Below are 12,254 nucleotides of genomic sequence, written 5' to 3'. Positions count from 1 at the left end.
TATGTTGACTGATCACCTGTCCCTAGACAGAGTTCCATTCTCTCCAGCCTATCACTGACATAAACAGCTACTCCCTGTCTCCATCTGCCTGGTCTTTCTTTCCTAAAAAGCCTATAACTTTCCATTCCAACACTCCAGTCATAGGAGCCATCCCACCCTGTTTTGGTGTTGCCAATGATATCATATCCCTGCAGACGTACACACATCTCTAATTCCTTGTTTGTTCCCTGTACTATGGGCATGTGTATAGAGGCATCTCTATACAAAAGCCGAGCTCTAACTGAAGCCAGCTCATTGGCTGGAGCATCTGGGATATCTCTGCATTGCTCCAAGCATTTATTACAGGTGCTGGCAACTGACTGGGAGTGTTAGGACGGATCAATGCCCCATTCCCCCAACACATCTAGTTTAAAGCTGCCTTGACCAGCCTGGCAAGTCTCCTACCAAAGCAGCTCTTCCCCTTCTTTGTCAGACCAGCTCCACCAGCCTTCAGCAGCCCTGGCCTCCTAAATCGCATCCCGTGTTCTAAATACCCAAACACCTGACTATGGCACCACTCTTCTAACTATTTATTAACCTGCCAGATCCACCTGGTCTTTTCAAGGTCCTACCCTTTGACCTGGAGGATTGATGAAAAAACTATCTGAGCTTCACAACCCCTAACACCTTTTGCAGGGCTCTGTAGTCCTTCGTAATGTTCTCCAGGCTACTGCTGTCTATGTCACTAGCACCCTGATGAACCACAAGAAATGGGTAGTAGTCAGCAGGACTTACTAGGCCAGGCAGCCTCTCAGCAACATCTGTGATCCGAGCCCCTGCTAGGCAACACACTTCCCTCAAAACTGGGTCAGGCCAACAGATGGGTACCTCTGTGCCCTTCAAAGCAGGGTCACCTACTACTATGACCTGCCACTTTTTCCTGGAAGCACCAGTAGTGATCCTTTTTACTGGTGCATCAGCTGGTTGTTCATTTGGTGTTGTGTGTGTTTCCTTGTTAGCCCTCTGCAGAACTTTGTTATAGACCTTATACTCTTCAAAGGTTTAAGGTCAAGGCTACAAGCAGGGAAACAGAGGTGCCCCACCTGTTTAGGTTGCTGGGCAGTAGAGTTCCCAGATCTGCCTCACTGGGAATTTAAATGCAGAAGAGAGTGGTGAGAACCAGGTTGAGACAGTCTTTCTGTGTTTGGCGGAGGGAGAGTTAGCAGAGGCAGAGCGTAACATGTGTAAAAAATTATACCATTTATTTACTTCTCCTTGTAAGGGCTCTGATGAAAGCAGGAGTTCTGAAGTTCCCCAGTCTTCCAGCTGTGGCTGTTTCAACTAAGCATAGCCAAGCTGGACTGAAAGCTCATGTGAGTATGGTTTTGGTTCTCAGATCCTTTTTTGCTGGATGTTTGATTTTTGCTCTTCCCAGAAGAACCTGAAACAGAAAATATTTTGCTCTGCTCTGCCAAAAAGCTCATCTCTTTTGGGGAATTTAAACAAGCTAAGTCCAAGGAAATTTTAGAGCGGGAGGTTGTAAGTAATAACCTGTGATACTTTTGGTTTTTAGGAAGCTGAAGGGATTTTGAGTAACTGGCGTATGAGTTGGCACCTATGTTCAGCACCTGTTTCCCTTTGAATGTTCTGTACAGCTCTAGGTAGGCTCCTGTATAGTTGGATTTCTGCACCTCTTATGACCCCTTGTCTGCCAGAACTGTCCCAGCCCTCGCATTACAGAGGACACCTGGCCTGTAACAATGATCCAAAAGTACTTGTATTTTAGTAAGAAATGGGCTGAAAAAATTTGTTTCCTGTGGAGGAGTGAGCACCCCTGTGGTGTCCCTATGCTGTTTAGCAAATGCAGCTCTGCTGTTGCTCTTCTTACATTGGAAGCATTTATAGGGACAGTTTTCTCTGCCTAGCTCCTTATTTTCATAAAATACTTAGGAGCTTAATTCTCAGAAGCTTCTGCTCACTCAAGTCTGGTTGAAGTTGGCTGGTAAATTCAAACTTATTGTGGTCAAAGTGGTCTATAACGAAATCATGGCATAAGGCACAACCCTCAGGGGAACAAACCCTCAGTGTATATTTCAAACTTGGTCACAATTGCTCTGCATTAATGTATGGGAGAAGCAACATCCAGGTCATAGGTTTATATTGAACAATAATCTAACAGACAATGATTGTAATAGACAAATGCAGCCTTACTGATGACATTTGCTATTTCAATCATATAAGTAAGTATGAGACTCAGGAACCGAGATGCTGTTGTGTACTGTTTGAATTATTGAGGACTTGTGAAGGAAGTTCAGTTATTACTTTAAGAAGAAATATAGCCTGAGTAGAAGGGAGAGGCATCGTAATCTCTCAGAGGCTTACTTTTGTATTGTATTTACCTCGAATATAAAATTGTTAACATATTCTTTCCCTCCCAGGGAATCATAATAGCAATATTAAAGCAGGTTTTACAGTTTTCATCCTGTATCTAAATCCTCCCTCGTCTTCCTTGCTTTTTATATGAGGCTTTTTGCCTGACCTTTTATGCGGTACACATTACTACTCTCTAGACCTCTCTCACAAACAAACATCCCACACCTGTGAGTGGAATTTCATCTGGGCAGGAAAAATTGGAACTTCTAATGGAGAAGGGTTTGTGCATGTCTCACCATGCCACCACAACCCTGAGGTGCATTGCTGCATGAATGCAAGCAGTGAGCTGAGTGATATGCACCACCAAGATGTTATATTGAATAGGCTGCACTGGCAAAGAGCTAGGAAAATAATGGGATATGGTTCAGGTTACTGCATCAGCATTTCCTTCAAGCAAAAATGTAGGCCACTGTCCTTATTCTCCTTTTACCAAGAAGGAGAAAAATTGACTGCTACTGCTAAACCCAGGACAGCTGGCTTCTGTAATAGCTGTAGAAAGGTAGGCAGTTTTTAGGGCTTGAGAGTGTGAATTTAATGTCCTCAGTTCTTGAGTTCCCTTGCTAATTACAGCTAATTTCATTGCTGTATATTGGAAAGGTAAGTTTTACCCTAACATTTAAAGGAGAGTAGGAAAAACTCTTACAAGAGAAGTACAAACCAAAACTGCAGAAGTAACAGACTCATAGCACCTGCCTCTGCTCTCTGTGAATTAATAAGTTCTTGGGTTTAATTACAGGCTGGCTCTGTTTAGGTTAGTCCCTGGCAAAGATGAGTTCAATACATATTCAGGAGTGTGTGAACCAGTTTTCTGGCTCCTTTCAAGCAGTTTCTGCTAGTCAGAACTGTCTGTACACGTCCAAAGGCTAGGAAGGCTCTATGGACTTTTGGCAACATACGATGTGAACAAGTAAATGTTCTCAAAACGTGAAGTTTGTACAGAAATAATATAAATACTATGTGACAATTACTGCAAAATGAAAATTTGCAAATCTGTGCATATTTGGCCTGTTTTTTATTTTGATATACAGGATGCTGTTCTCTGCTTGTTATTTTCTTCTTGGAAATATCTGAGTTTTTCACAGCTGGACCTAAAATTGTGTGTAAGCTTCTAATGCTGACTTCGGCAGTTATGGAAGGGAAGCCGTTTAGAAGCAATAAATCAATAAGGTATCAAAAAATTTAATCTGCTACTCTTATTTAGTTACAATTGACAAGAGTGCCAAACGTTAAAACAGCCGTCTGTGGTCACAGCAGGCTAGAATAGACCTGTTTTTTTCCTTAGGTGAAAATATAACACCCTAAGATCACTCTTGCTGTCTCCCTCTCTCCTTCTCTCTCTGAATTTGTTCCCACTTCTTAATAATTGGGGGGAGAGGGGGAAAATCCTCATTTGGAACAACACTAAATAAGGCCAGTACTCCTATGAAGTCAGCTGGTGCAGGAGCTGGAATTCTTTTAAACCCTTGCTGGTTAAAAAAAGTCCTGAACAAATACACAGGTTAAGCTTACATATTTCATTCTACAAATAATCAGCTTTATATGCCTTGCTTAGAAAAACACGACAAGCAGGCTTTGTTACTCATTCTCTCTCACCCACACAGTTAATAGGAAAGACAAGAAGTGCCTGTTTTCCACCGCGGTGACTTACGCGCTCTGTACAGCTCTCTGACATCCCGGCAACTTGCCTCTACATGCTTCAGAAACATCAGCACAGAAGCTGGTGGTGATAATCCCTGGTGGGCTACAAGTACTAAAGGGTAATACCATCACACACTTGATTAGAGCTGAGACATACTGCGTTGCGAGGGGAAACAGTATACCCGCTGCTGGGAAGCCACAGGCAGTGAGTGACATGCTCACCCAGTAGGGCTCTCCTGTTGTATGCTAAGTGAAGAGCTGATCTTCTGTCTGCATCAGCTGATTGCCAGCAGCTCTCTCTCATATCGTCTGACGTGGATCACTAGAAGATGCTGCGGAAGACAAACCCAGTAACTAGAGGGCAGTGCTGAAGGAGACCTTAGAAGTAGGAATTGCAAACACATTTTCCCGCATATAAATGCTGCAGGCAAATCCTTTGCTCAGGAGGAGTCTTGTGTCAGTAACCAGCTGGTAGTACATGACCCAAGCTGTCTGAATTTGTCATGGGAGTAGAGGTGTCAGAAAACAGTGTGCTTAACTGTTTGGTGCAGGATGCAATGTAGGAATGGGAGCATCAAGTTCAGCTGACTATTTACAGTTTCCTAGAGACCAGGAGCCTCTGAACTTTGGAGTGGTGGTCACTGAGATGGAGACAACAGTGCAGCTGGGCATGACAATTAATATGGGTTCCCTTCAGTCTAACATACATCAACTCCCTTTTTTACATAAAGCAGTATGTTTTACAGCATGAAAGTTCAGCCTTCATTGTCAGACCAGGATGAATAATTGGTTTTCCCACCCCCATTCCCTATCAAGCCCACCATCAGATCACCTGTTTTTTTTGAAACATGAACTTGGAGGGACACAGCTGAACTAAGGAAGAAAGACATATCAGGAGCATGTAGCTGAAAGTATTTTACCTCTATTTTTCCTTATCCCTTTCTCTTGCTACATTCCTCTACAGGAAGCAGCTTCCCTTTGCAGGAAGGCATGTTGGGTTGGCTATAGCCTTTGGAGTTGTCTTTTTCCTGTCAGAATTCCCAGAATCATAGAAGGGACTTTTTGACTGCTCCTGGAAAATGGGTGTGAACTACGACCAAAGTAGAGGTGGGACAAGCAAGAATATAATCTTTCTCCTAATCCCAAAACTGTTTCAGAAACAGTACACCTTGGGCAAGTATAAATATTCTTCTCCAGACCTTCCACTTATTTTGATGTTCTGAGAGCTGAACATGATGGGGATATAGCAGAAGGAGGAGAAAGGCTGCAAAATAGTTTGGTGATATAGGGCAATCTTCCTTTTTTTTTTTCTCCCTCTGTGAGCTGCTTCTGCAGAAGACTATGATGCAGATCAATCCCATATCTGCACTTGTACACTATGGGTATAGTGAGGAATGTCCTTGAGGAATAAAGGTTTTCTTTTCTGCTAACTCCTAATTCTTAAATACGTACATTCAATGAGAGAAGGTAATATCACCAGTGTTGCAGGACTGGACTTTGGTGAACATAACAGCTCCCAATACAAAAAGCGAAGGCTCCCAGGAGCTATGGTTCTTTGTATACACAGTTAACATTTCCCACCACTTTATCTCCTCAACAAAATGAGGATTATGCTTTTCCTTCCCTTATGGAATACCTTGCAAATTCTGCTTGTCAGGCCTTGAAAGGCAAACTGGTAAGGAGGAATATGAAATGAGAATTTTGCCTGTCCTCAAAACCATGTGAAGTTGGGGATGGATGCTCTCTTGTCAGGCAGCAGTGCATTGCTGAGTGGGAGCAGTGAAGCCAAGTGTCTCAGAGCAGACTTCAAGAGTCCTTTTCAGTCATCTGCTTCCTACAAAATGCTTCTTTGTACTTTTTTTTTTTTTCGGGGAGGGGGTGTAGGGTGGGGAGGATGGGAGGGTGGGGGAGACAATCAAGTACTTTCCTAAATACCCACTAGATGTCAGTGTGCTCTGCCTGTTCAAGTGCCCCCGGCTCCTACCGCAGAGCCTGCTGCTCTCCTTTGTGCCTGCCAGCATCCACCAGCGCCCCTGGGTGCCGATCGCGGGGCCGGGACCGAGGGCCGGGCGCCTAGAAGATGCCCCAGAGCTGAGCTCTCCTGTCACTAAGCTCGTTCGCTTTTCAAGGAAGGAAATTTGGGCAGTTGTGTTGGCGCCGTCGAGAGTCAGCAGCCGGGTCTGTCAGATAGATGGATGCTTAAAGACTTGGTGGGGCCTTGGGATGGCTTTCATAGATGCACATCCCTTCCTAAAGAAATGGGGTTGAAATGCTAAATTGCGTTGGGGATGCTGCAGACATTGGTATCTGAATTGGAAACTTGTTTGTTTACCGCAAGGCCACATAATCATGAAGCATTTATTAAATGACATATCCAATATTCTTCTTGAATAGAAGGCTATAAATTTTCACTCTGTTTTATGAATGCCGCCACCAGTAAAGACTCTTTAGGAAGTGCCAAGTCTGCAAAAGGCAGATCCTTGCATTAGCCATTAAGCTCCTTATCCTTGCCTCCCTCGAAAGGTCATGGATGTTTCAGCTTGATGCGTTTGGTGCAAATCATTTCAAAGAGAAGCCCAACATTGAATCCAGATGTAGGTTCAGAGTCACCCAGCCTCACTGTCCGTGCTCACAGCTGTTAGAGCTTTCCTGATCCCATGTTCTGGGCCTATCTCAATTGCAGACGTTTCACTTTTGATTTATTTAAAAAAAAAATAAATCCCACTGCCACTATATCATCAAGTCTTGGCAGATCTATAAAAATCTTACATGGTTTCAAGGGGCTGACTCTTGCAAAGAATAGTAATATTCCTGAAGTTTAGTATTTAACAAAAAAACCCACTGGAACACACTGTTATAGGTGATGAGGCAAGAGAGTATGCCTCCTTCAGATGTTTGATATACATCTGAACTGGAAGTTTGGCAGACTCTTCACAAAGTCTGAACAAGTAGGTCAAGTATTTTAGCATTTATCTATTTTATTTATTCTGTGATGGGTGTACAGGGCTAGCATGAGATTTCTTTTAAGGGAAACACAGATCTGTTCAATGTAAAGCAGATTAGTTGATGAAAATTAAAACTGAAATGCAGCAGGGAACCCAATAACAGCTCTTACTAGGGTAAGCCAGATATCCACCCTATTGATCTCATCATTATTCAAAACAATATTAGGAACAATTTCTTAGCTGACTAGTCTTACTGAACTGTGCAAGAGTCTCCGCAAGGTGATGCACTAGGTCCCACTGCCTGACTCACTGAGTACTGCAGCAGAGAAACCACCAGCAAACTTGGGGAGCAGTTCTGGGTTGGCAGAGATGGACCAGATGATCTAACAGTCTTTTTCTGGGTTTTTTATATGTCTCTAAATTGGGATTGAAAAGCTTTATGTTTCAGCAAACAGTGGAAGGTTATGACAAACTCTTTCTAGTAATATTCAATTTACTGTACTCTGAATCATATAGAATGTTAAGAAAAAATAGTTCCTTAAGACATATTATTAAAATTTGTTCCTTCCATGAGGCATAGAAGTCTTCTGCTCATCATAAGACTTACATGTTCCTCTTTTTGAACTCTGAAACGCTTTGTATGTGTGTGTTACCAGCCAGAGTAATGCACATGCACAGTTAAAATAATACAATGGTTTTTGTCCCTAATGTTGCTGTGGCATGAGTTTCCTTTAGGGGGATTTTCCTACAGGCGAATCCTATTAACTATGCAGGCTACAGATGTTGACTTACAATGTCCATGAAACAGCAGATACTGGAATAGGTATGAATAATCATAACAATAAATCACAATTGTTTGTAAGGTCAGGAATGGATGAAGTCAAGCAGGAGAAAGCATAGTAGTAGTTTTCACTGCGAGGAAGGACTAATGCTTTTGTGACCCAAGGCAAATCTTCTGCTCAGACTCATTAACATTGAGACCCAAGCTCAGATGACTTCCCATTAATTGCCCTTGGTTTGTTGCCAAAATGGAATTTTCTGCTTCTGAAAACAAATTCCAGCTATTGCCAAGAATGGAGGTTAAAATGGAGAATGGAGGAATTTCACAGCCTTATGGAGTGCCAAGTCAGCCAGCAACAGGGGTGCTTAGGAAAGCTACTGGAGGGCAGAGGCTCTTCTAATGGCTGAAGCACAAATATGCGAATTCTGGGGGTTTGAAGAAACTTTATTTGAAATTCTTTGGCCTGCATATTTGACTAGAGGACTTGCTAGGGAAAGGGTTCTCCTGGAGACATTGCACAACAACAGTGTTCTTCCATTGTACATTCAGTTGATTTGCTTTGAATCTTAATGATGGTCCAGGAAAGTTGAAATCAGCTGAAACCAAGCGGTTTGGAGGGAGCTATGTTGCCTGACAGTAATGACTGGGAGGCAGGATTCCTTCTCACCTGGTAGGCTTGTACCTTAACCAAGGAACACTAGTTGAGTACTATCTGCGCTGCCGTGCCATCTGTGCCTATGGAATTTAGGAAGGGGAAGGGCACATGCACATAGGAACAGCTGCTCTTAAAAATCTCTGAAGTAACTCTTTATGGAAGAGACATACAACATGTTGAATGCCATCAGAGGGGAAGAAGAGAGAAATGGAGCAGATCTCATACATAAGCTCTCTACTCGTATTCTCAGATGTCCATCCAGGATCTAACATCGTTTAAGGACCTAAGAGGTTTTTATTCCCACCAGGCTTTTTCACCCTCTAATTTGGATTCATTTACTTTAAAATGGACAGCTGATGCATCATGGCTCATTTCCCCCTATGCTCCCCCTGAAATACTTCTCAGAACTACCATATCGCTCTGTCTTAGAAAGGACACGTTTGACAAACCTTGTGCAGCACCCTGTTTTAATCTGCTCTTGTCAACCACTACTTCAGTTAGTTAAAAAGATCTGAAAAACCTCTGTTTCCATGAATCCCAGGTGAAGGACCCTGATCTCCATGCATGCGTACACAAAAACGGGAGGGTTGTGTGTGTCTGGGGTGATTTTAATGCTGTATCCAGTTTAAAGCAGGCAAGCTCGGTAAGGTTTGTAGCACGTTAGTTTGAATCTTCAGTTAACAGCAATGGAAATAGATGCATTCACCCTGAGACTTCTCTCTTGCTTTAAAACAGCCAAATAATCTTCATAGATGTTTGCTGTTTGACTTCTTTCAAATCCTTTTGGTTTTTCTACTAGCTCCAAGCATGACTTGTGAGTAAGTTCTTAATGTCACCTCTGACCTTCATTTGGTGAAGTTATTAATGCACTGCTACTTTTAGTTAGGTGAAAGAAAAGGGTCTTGTGACAGGAAAAACAAAAGGAAAAAGTGCCATTCTGCTATATGGGGGAATGAAACCATTTTCTATGATACCAGCTAATGTGTGATCCTTCAATGTCCTTTCACATCCCTGGTTTGTTGCTGACTCATTCATCTTCCTCACCAAATAGCACTTAATCTTTCATGAACTCCTTTGGGGCATTGGTTAAGCCCTTATATTCCACATATATGTAATAAGCTCTGAAAATTTTGTTACCAGATATATTTTTTTTTTTTGCAAAATGGATTTTTATAACATGCCATTAGTAGTCTGTGACCACAGCTGTCCTTGGTCATGTTGAATTGTCATAGTCATATGGGTGACAGCTGTCAAGTACTTGAGCTACTCTGATGCTTTGAATAAACTTTTAAAACTAAAAAGGTTGGGCTCTTTTAGGTTTCAAAGTAAGAAGAAGAAAACCCCGCCTATGTTTCCCTATGGCATTCACTTATTGGTAAGAGAGATGGAGAGAGAGAACACCAAATACTGTGCAAGCAAAACTCTTCAGTTAACATTTTCAAGAAGGGAGTAAGTGGTAGAGGTCTTTTACCACCTGCAAAGTGCCAAAGTTGCTCTGATTTTACGGTCTCTTCTTCTGCCATTACCCTTGCAGCATTAGGAGCACTGCCTTTGCAGTACAATCTTCTCCTTGCTTGCGGTTTGTGTAAAGTGGTTCCTTGTGGTTTGGGGGCTGGAAACAACATCAGAAGGGAGTGGGGCAAGGCAGCTGCTAGGCTTCAGCAACACTAAGTCCTGTAGAGGCTCCTGCAAGGCAGCTGATGGGGAACATGGATGGTAGCTGTATCACATCTGGGAGACCATGTGCTTGTCAGGAAGATGATCACAAACAAGTAGAGTGGCACAAAGAGGTGCCTTTTCTTTCATTAGACTACTGGCTTGGAGCATTTCACTGACTTAATTTGCCAAGTGTGAGCCCTTGTGCCCAATCATGTGCACTTCAAGCATTTACTGCTCTGGAAGGTAAATATTGGTTTATATTTCTTCTGGTTTTATATTCCTTCACTTATTCTCCATAGCCTTCTTTTCCTCTGGGAAAGGTTAGACCTTTACATGGACATTTCCCCACCCAGTTTTTACATTCCTATTAGGTGCAACTCCTAAAACGTTGGGTTGGGTTTTTTTCATTGTGTTTAGGCTGTGTGCCATCATGGAGTGACTAGCACCCTACTTTATTCAGAGACATGTCTGTACTGCACTGCAGCTATCCTTTGGCTTACTGTCCTGGGTTCAGCAGTAGCAGTCATTTTTCTCCTTCTTGGTAGCCAGGTTTTCTTTTCCTAGAAGTGGGGTGCAGGGCAGGCTGACATTATATCTTGGTCTCACCCAATTCTTGGTGATGTAAAAGCCTAGCCAGTTGCTCCCTGGACTCTGTTAGGAGCAATCCCAAGTTCTGCAACTGAGAAACAACTTACATGGCTCAGTTCAAAATCTGTTCTCAGCTGTGTGGCCCATTTCCCTGTGCTTGTACACTGCACCAGCAATTTTCTCTAAAAGACCTGGTGTGAAAGAAGTCCAATTTTTTTGGTCATAGCAGCAGCCCAAAATGAAAGACTTTCTTAAAAATATTTCATTTTAAAGAAAAATCCATTTTCTTTTCCAAATAAGAGCAGAGCATCAATCTTAAAAGTTGGCTTGGTTGAGAATGTATGCTGGTTTTGCTATAAAACATAATTTTATAAAAAAGAATATGGAGGAATATCATTTGCAGCTAAACTGAACAATATACAGTGTACAGTAATAATGACAATTATGAGTTCTTGGATGCAACAGAGGTTTACAGACTGTGGTGCATATTTCGGCATGTGGTAACTAAGCCACTGATTTCCTCCCTCCACAAGAAGTGACAGACTGACTGTTAGCTAAGTATTGCCGAAACAGTTTTTATATCAATAGGAGTTGTCTCAGGATATCAAAGCTATGAAGAAATCTGTAGGTGAAGATCCCATATATATTTTTTTAATAATTGTCTCCTTGGGGGTTATTTGCAATGTAAAGCCAAGGGTTTTTGATTTACTTTCTGAATAGTACCCAGTCAATAAGGTATGTTATGTTACCAGACCTGAAAGTCTTAATTGCCAACCTTAACAGCCAACCTTATGCCTGTTAAGGTTGGCAGTGCCCGTTAAATACACAGTCAAGCTGTATCACTCAGAAACATGAAAGCAAAGTTGGCATTGGTCTCAATTTCAGTTCTAAGAATTGCAGCACTATGATCTTCTATATTATCTTAGTAGATGCAGTTTGTGATCAAGATTATGCAGAAGTCTCCTCTGTGAGTAATTTCTGAGGCAAAAGTTTAGCTTTTTTTTAGTTTTATTCTTGAGGGTATATTGAATGACTTTGAAATGTAGTGCCTGTTTTATCATCAGAGCAACCTTCCACAAAAGTATATAGGCATATATGAAGGTGTAGTTAATGCTGTAATCATTGTATCTCTCTGTCTGAAATTAACAGTTACTTGTCTATTTTCTGTGGCTCTTGTACAGAAACTTGCCAGTTATATTGGTTTGTTATTCAGGACAAGCCTGCATGGCATTGCTAAAGATTTCTGAGGCTGGTGGAAGCAGGGAAGAAAAAGTAGTTGCAGAATCAGTCTTGCTGACTAGCAGGGTCAATTCCTGCTTTTCAACAATCCATAAGACAGTGGAGGAGGAGTACAAAAAGAAAACACATCTCTGAGGTATAGCCAATAATCCTCACATTACATGCTGAAATCAAGCCTGTTTTATTGTGATCCTAATCTCAGTTCGCCACTTCCACATTGAAACATTGCATGCACTTCTGTATAGAGGACACCTTCCTGCACTGACCAAGGGCCAGTACTGCAGCAGATAAGGAGCGTGAGCGTGCTTGAGCTGTATTAATCTATTATCTTCACTTT

The sequence above is a fragment of the Pezoporus flaviventris genome, unplaced genomic scaffold (genome assembly GCF_033815535.1).
Source record: "Pezoporus flaviventris isolate CSIRO_AGI_PZ_B2104156 unplaced genomic scaffold, CSIRO_AGI_Pfla_v1 ptg000015l, whole genome shotgun sequence".
Taxonomy (NCBI): domain Eukaryota; kingdom Metazoa; phylum Chordata; class Aves; order Psittaciformes; family Psittacidae; genus Pezoporus; species Pezoporus flaviventris.
This window is presented reverse-complemented; position numbering follows the sequence as displayed.